The 7,375-nt window shown below is 39.0% G+C and overlaps 1 long non-coding RNA gene across 1 annotated transcript; it reads right to left on the bottom strand.

The window, feature by feature from the left end:
• Positions 1–879: 879 nt before the first annotated feature.
• Positions 880–1,854, bottom strand: LOC146857706 (uncharacterized). Its single transcript, XR_014979606.1, has 3 exons — positions 1,658–1,854; positions 1,515–1,570; positions 880–1,427 (listed from the first exon to the last, which is right to left on the bottom strand). It is a non-coding gene; the product is annotated as an uncharacterized LOC146857706 (long non-coding RNA).
• Between the last annotated feature and the right edge of the window lie 5,521 nt (positions 1,855–7,375).

Raw genomic sequence — 7,375 nt, 5'->3', positions numbered from 1 at the left:
TGTCATTAGCAATCCACGATAGAAAACGTTCGTTGAGTTTATTTTAAAAAGGGCAATACAATTGAATTTGCTTACCTTTTTGCAATAGAGATAGTATACTTCGTACCGGATGAACCACGTAATGTCTAGAATGGCTGCTGTTCCAGTTCAGGTCGAGGAAAAGAGAAATGAAGCGTATTTAATATAAATGATCTCAAAAATGTAACCATAGATTCGAAAGCAAAAGGCATTTCAAGTTGTATTTCAACTAATAAATGTACGATCCCTGACAACAATAGCAAGTCTGAAATGTAAAGCATGGAAAAGTGTATTATGCAGAGAGCGCTTCACTAAGTATGCAATACACGGGAAACGCAGCCAATCGGTACCGTAATGTATTTATTAATAGCGGCGGACACAAAAAGCATGCAAGGTAATGTGGTGTGTGTGCGTGGTCCTCACAAATTCCGTCAAATATTTATCAGCAAGTGTTTTTCTTTGTAAAATGCAAGTAATCGCGGCATTGACAATTAAAGGGAGCAAGATACCAAACGATGGCGAAGCGGCCCCGTAATGTATATAATAATCCCGGAAAAAGCATAAACATTAAGGTTATATGGGGTGCGTGCCCCTTCTAAATGCTGCCCAATATAAGTTAGTCAATTTTCCCGTTGCCGATAGTAAATAAAAGCGCGGTTTTGAAAATTTAAAGGCATCAAGATACTGAGCGGACTTTGCTAACAATAAAAGCGCCCAACATGTTGGCTAAGGTTAACATAGTAAAACACCAGCACTTTACATTAGCAAAACACGATACAAAACGTTCAATGCGTATATTTACAAAACGGCAATACAAATAAAGTGGCTTACCTTTTCGGAATAGAGATAGTTTCGCTCGTACTGGATGACCTGGAACCAAGCAATGTTTTCGAATGGCTGCTCTTCGAGTTTAAGTACAGTCAAACCGGAGGAAAGGGGAGTTACTTTAAATGAATAACAATAGAGAAGTAACACTTGTTTACGAACAGCACGCGTGTGAAATCTTCTTGTTGTCTAGCCGTATGCTAATGTTTGGGTGGTGGTCTTCCTTGGATGAAAGGAATGTCTGCCTGAGAGTGTGTGCTATCGTTAGCGAGGAGGTGTGAATTCCTGGTGAATTGAATGTGAAAGCATGCATGAGACAGATAGCGATCCAGCAAAAGGAAACGCGGCTCCAACCTGTCTGACCGCGTTCAAAGTTTTTATCAAAGAGAATTCACCGCAAATGCGCTGTAAAGCTTAAACCTCCTTTACGAACACAAAACATTCTAAATACAGGCAAAATACGAAAATAAGTAAACAGACTTACCTTTAGATGCCTTACCTTAGACCCGCCAAAAGATTAATACCTACAGAGTAAAGGTCCTAAAGCACGATGCTGCCCGGGATAGTCAGGCCCGCGGAAGTCCCTGTAAAACCCCCCCAAAAAATGTCTTAGTGAAATACGAATCAGACAAGATGTCTTATGAAAGATCCGCAAACACCAGCATACATACCGGCTGAAGTAATCTTTGCATGACGCTTCCCAAGGACGGATCGGCCCGGTGAATTCCTGTGAAAAAAAAAGTAAAAATACAAGCGTTAGATAAGGGACAGACAAGATGCTTTACTACAGAGGCGGCAAACGCATTATACATACCCATGGAAAGCAGTGCAAGCACGTTGGTTCCCGGGAACGGGCCAGAGAGAGGCATACCTGGAAAACAAACAGAAAGTAATTTATTCCAATAACAACCTGAGGTAATGCCTACAATTGGTGAACAAACTTCAAGTGACCCGTTTATAACTGCGTAGCACCTACCATGCGATCTGCAAAAGACTGTCACTCTCCCCCAATAGCAGATTATGTTAAAAAAACGTGCCCTTTTGATAACTCCCAAGCATTACAATCAAAGTAAACGCAATTTTACATTGAACATATTACGTTTCAAATAATTCAATTTAGCTGTCTGTAGCTGCGCCCGCCTACCGTGAGATCTAGAAAAGCGTGCCACTCCCACCACATCAGATCCAACCCAAAAACGTGCCCCACCCTCACCGTACGCAAATATTGAATTGCACACAATACACGTGACTGTACTTCCGTTAAAAATCCTGTATTCCAAAGAAATAAACCGCCTAACATACAACCTTAAAAAAGTGAACACATCCCCAAAAATTACAGCATCGATAACTCTCCAACATTCTAATTATCGTCAAAGTAATTTTAGAATGAACCTAAAAAGGAATAAAAGATTCGCACTTACCTGTCTGTAGCTGCGTCACTCCTACCGTCCGATCAGAAAAAGGATGACACTCCCAATACAGCAGATTCATCACAAAAACGTGCCCCACCCTGACGTAATCACATATTGAATCAAACACAATACACGTGACAGTACTTTCGTCACAAAACCTGTATCACAATCAAATAAACGTTCTAACATCCAGCAATAATTAATTCCCAAGAGAACATAACAGGTATAAAAGAATCTCACTTACCTGTCTGTAGCTGCGTCACTCCTACCGTCCGATCTTGAAAAAGATGACACACTCCCAAAACAGCAGATTAATCACAAAAACGTGCCCCACCCTCACGTACTCACATATTGAATAACACACAATACACGTGACAGTACTTCCGTTACAAAACCTGTATCACAAGCAACTAAACAGTGTAACACCGAGCATTAAATAAGATAACCTTTCATTACAAATACATCATCAATAACTCAAACATTATAATCCCATTAAAAATTCTGGCAAATTAAACATAACAAATATAACAGATTCGCACTTACCTGTCTGTAGCTGCGTCACGCCTACCGTCCGATCTAAAAAAAGGATGAGACACTCCCAAAGCAGCAGATTCATCACAAAATCGTGCCCCACCCTGACGTACTCACATATTGAATCAAACACAATACACGTGACAGTACTTTCGTGACAAAACCTGTCTCACAATCAAATAAACGTTCTAACATTCAGCAAGAAATACGAATAAACTTAGAATAAAAATACATCAGCAATAGCTCACAAACATTCTAATCACAGTAAAAGTAATTTCCAAAAAGAACATAACAGGCATAAAAGATTCGCACTTACCTGTCTGTAGCTGCGTCACGCCTACCGTCCGATCTAAAAAAGGATGAGACACTCCCAAAACAGCAGATTCGTCACAAAAACGTGCCCCACCCTGACGTACTCACATATTGAATCAAACACAATACACGTGACAGTACTTCCGTCACAAAACCTGTTTCACAATCAACTTTACAGTCTAACACCCAGCAATAAATAAGATAACCTTGTATTACAAATACATCACCAATAACGCAAACATTATAACCACATTAAAAATACTTTCAAATCAAACATAATAGGTATAAAAGATACGCACTTACCTGTCTGTAGCTGCGTCACTCCTACCGTCCGATCTAAAAAAGGATGAGACACTCCCAAAGCAGCAGATTCATCACCAAAACGTGCCCCACCCTGACGTACTCACATATTGAATAACACACAATACACGTGACAGTACTTCCGTTACAAAACCTGTATCACAAGCAACTAAACAGTGTAACACCGAGCAATAAATAAGATAACCTTGTATTGCAAAGACATCATCAATAACTCAAACATTATCACATTAAAAATACTTTGAAATAAAACATACCAAATATAAAAGATTCGCACTTACCTGTCTGTAGCTGCGTCACGCCTACCGTCCGATCTAAAAAAGGATGAGACACTCCCAAAACAGCAGATTCATCACAAAAACGTGCCCCACCCTGACGTACTCACATATTGAATCAAACACAATACACGTGACAGTACTTTCGTGACAAAACCTGTCTCACAATCAAATAAACGTTCTAACATTCAGCAAGAAATACGAATAAACTTAGAATAAAAATACATCAGCAATAACTCACAAACATTCTAATCACAGTAAAAGTAATTTCCAAAAGAACATAACAGGCATAAAAGATTCGCACTTACCTGTCTGTAGCTGCGTCACTCCTACCGTCCGATCGGAAAAAGGATGACACACTCCCAAAACAGCAGATTCATCACAAAAACGTGCCCCACCCTGACGTACTCACATATTGAATCAAACACAATACACGTGACAGTACTTCCGTTACAAAACCTGTTTCCCAATCAACTTTGCAGTCTAACACCCAGCAATAAATAAGATAACCTTGTATTACAAATACATCACCAATACCGCAAACATTATCACATTAAAAATACTTTGAAATAAAACATACCAAATATAAAAGATTCGCACTTACCTGTCTGTAGCTGCGTCACGCCTACCGTCCGATCTAAAAAAGGATGAGACACTCCCAAAACAGCAGATTCATCACAAAAACGTGCCCCACCCTGACGTACTCACATATTGAATCAAACACAATACACGTGACAGTACTTTCGTGACAAAACCTGTCTCACAATCAAATAAACGTTCTAACATTCAGCAAGAAATACGAATAAACTTAGAATAAAAATACATCAGCAATAACTCACAAACATTCTAATCACAGTAAAAGTAATTTCCAAAAGAACATAACAGGCATAAAAGATTCGCACTTACCTGTCTGTAGCTGCGTCACTCCTACCGTCCGATCGGAAAAAGGATGACACACTCCCAAAACAGCAGATTCATCACAAAAACGTGCCCCACCCTGACGTACTCACATATTGAATCAAACACAATACACATGACAGTACTTCCGTTACAAAACCTGTTTCCCAATCAACTTTGCAGTCTAACACCCAGCAATAAATAAGATAACCTTGTATTACAAATACATCACCAATACCGCAAACATTATAATTACATTTAAAATACTTTCAAATAAAACATAACAGGTATAAAAGATTCGCACTTACCTGTCTGTAGCTGCGTCACGCCTACCGTCCGATCTAAAAAAGGATGAGACACTCCCAAAACAGCAGATTCATCACCAAAACGTGCCCCACCCTGACGTACTCACATATTGAATCAAACACAATACACGTGACAGTACTTCCGTTACAAAACCTGTATCACAAGCAACTAAACAGTGTAACACCGAGCAATAAATAAGATAACCTTGTATTGCAAAGACATCATCAATAACTCAAACATTATCACATTAAAAATACTTTGAAATAAAACATACCAAATATAAAAGATTCGCACTTACCTGTCTGTAGCTGCGTCACGCCTACCGTCCGATCTAAAAAAGGATGAGACACTCCCAAAACAGCAGATTCATCACAAAAACGTGCCCCACCCTGACGTACTCACATATTGAATCAAACACAATACACGTGACAGTACTTTCGTGACAAAACCTGTCTCACAATCAAATAAACGTTCTAACATTCAGCAAGAAATACGAATAAACTTAGAATAAAAATACATCAGCAATAACTCACAAACATTCTAATCACAGTAAAAGTAATTTCCAAAAGAACATAACAGGCATAAAAGATTCGCACTTACCTGTCTGTAGCTGCGTCACTCCTACCGTCCGATCGGAAAAAGGATGACACACTCCCAAAACAGCAGATTCATCACAAAAACGTGCCCCACCCTGACGTACTCACATATTGAATCAAACACAATACACGTGACAGTACTTCCGTTACAAAACCTGTTTCCCAATCAACTTTGCAGTCTAACACCCAGCAATAAATAAGATAACCTTGTATTACAAATACATCACCAATACCGCAAACATTATAATTACATTTAAAATACTTTCAAATAAAACATAACAGGTATAAAAGATTCGCACTTACCTGTCTGTAGCTGCGTCACGCCTACCGTCCGATCTAAAAAAGGATGACACACTCCCAAAACAGCAGATTAATCACAAAAACGTGCCCCACCCTCACGTACTCACATATAGAATAACACACAATACACGTGACAGTACTTCCGTTACAAAACCTGTATCACAAGCAACTAAACAGTGTAACACCCAGCAATAAATAAGATAACCTTGTATTACAAATACATCCAATAACGCAAACATTATAATCACAGTAAAAATACTTTCAAATCAAACATAATAGGTATAAAAGTTTCGCGCTTACCTGTCTGTAGCTGCGTCACGCCTACCGTCCGATCTAAAAAAGGATGACACACTCCCAAAACAGCAGATTCATCACAAAAACGTGCCCCACCCTGACGTACTCACATATTTTATAACACACAATACACATGACAGTACTGTCGTCACAAAACACCAGTATTACTATAAAATAAACAGACTAAAAATTAATCCTTGCTAATAAGACCTGTAACTTACCTTGATACGAGACTAAATAAACGTATACAAACCATTCACTTACCTGTTTGTAGCTCTCTTCCGCCCAATGTAGCATCTAAAACTCAAATTACAGCCAACAATCGCAGATTCACAAGAAACCGTGTGACGAAAAGAGACATAACAGACAAGTCGAAAACAATCCTCAACATATTATTTGTACCTCCTAATTACTCGCCAAGTTCTACTTTAAACGCATAAAATATATACACTTACCTGTTTGTCGCTTTTTTCCACCTGCCGTCGCGCCGTGAAAACAATGAACAGTCAACATCTGCAGATTCGCAACAAACCCGGGCACAACGTCCCTAAAAATACACAACCCTTTCGACACCCAAAAACCCTATTGCTATACTACAACAATCCATAACAAACAAAACTACTTAAAAACAAATCGTCTAACACTACACCCAAAATCAATTAAATAAAAAGATGTAAATTTGCGTACTGTTACCTAATAGCCGAAGTGACGCCGCTGCACCGGACCAACCGTACAAAAATGGGCACCTAACAAAGAATTAGATATTACGCATAGACATATTATATTTACCTACAAACAATTCTGAAAGTCCAACTTTAAACGTAGATACAAAATGCACTTACCTGTTTCTAGCTGCCTTCCGCCTTCCGTAGCATCTGAAAAACAATGAACAGTAAACATCCGCAGATTCACAACAAACAGCGGTCCAACCCCACCAAAAAGTTCCCCACACTTCCGACGCCAAAAACCCCTATTGCTATCCTACGAAATCCATAGCAAAGAAAACGACATAAAGATAAAACGTCTAACACTACACCAAAAAGTTAATGCAGTGATGTAAAATGGCATACTTTAGCTATTCGTTGAAGTTACGCCGCAGCACCGGCACGACCTTACAAAAACAGACACATAACAAAGAATGAGATATAAATCATACCATATTCTATTTACCTCCCACTAACTCTCAAAGTCTATCTCTAAACGTATATAAAAAATTCACTTACCTGTTTGTAGCTCTGTTCGCCTACCGTTGCATCGGGAAAACAATGAACAGTCAACATCCGCAGATTCA

The sequence above is a fragment of the Triturus cristatus genome, chromosome 3_2, assembly GCF_964204655.1.
Source record: "Triturus cristatus chromosome 3_2, aTriCri1.1, whole genome shotgun sequence".
Taxonomy (NCBI): Eukaryota; Metazoa; Chordata; class Amphibia; order Caudata; family Salamandridae; genus Triturus; species Triturus cristatus.
The sequence above is the reverse complement of the archived record's forward strand: the minus strand, read 5'-3'. Positions and strand labels throughout refer to the sequence as shown.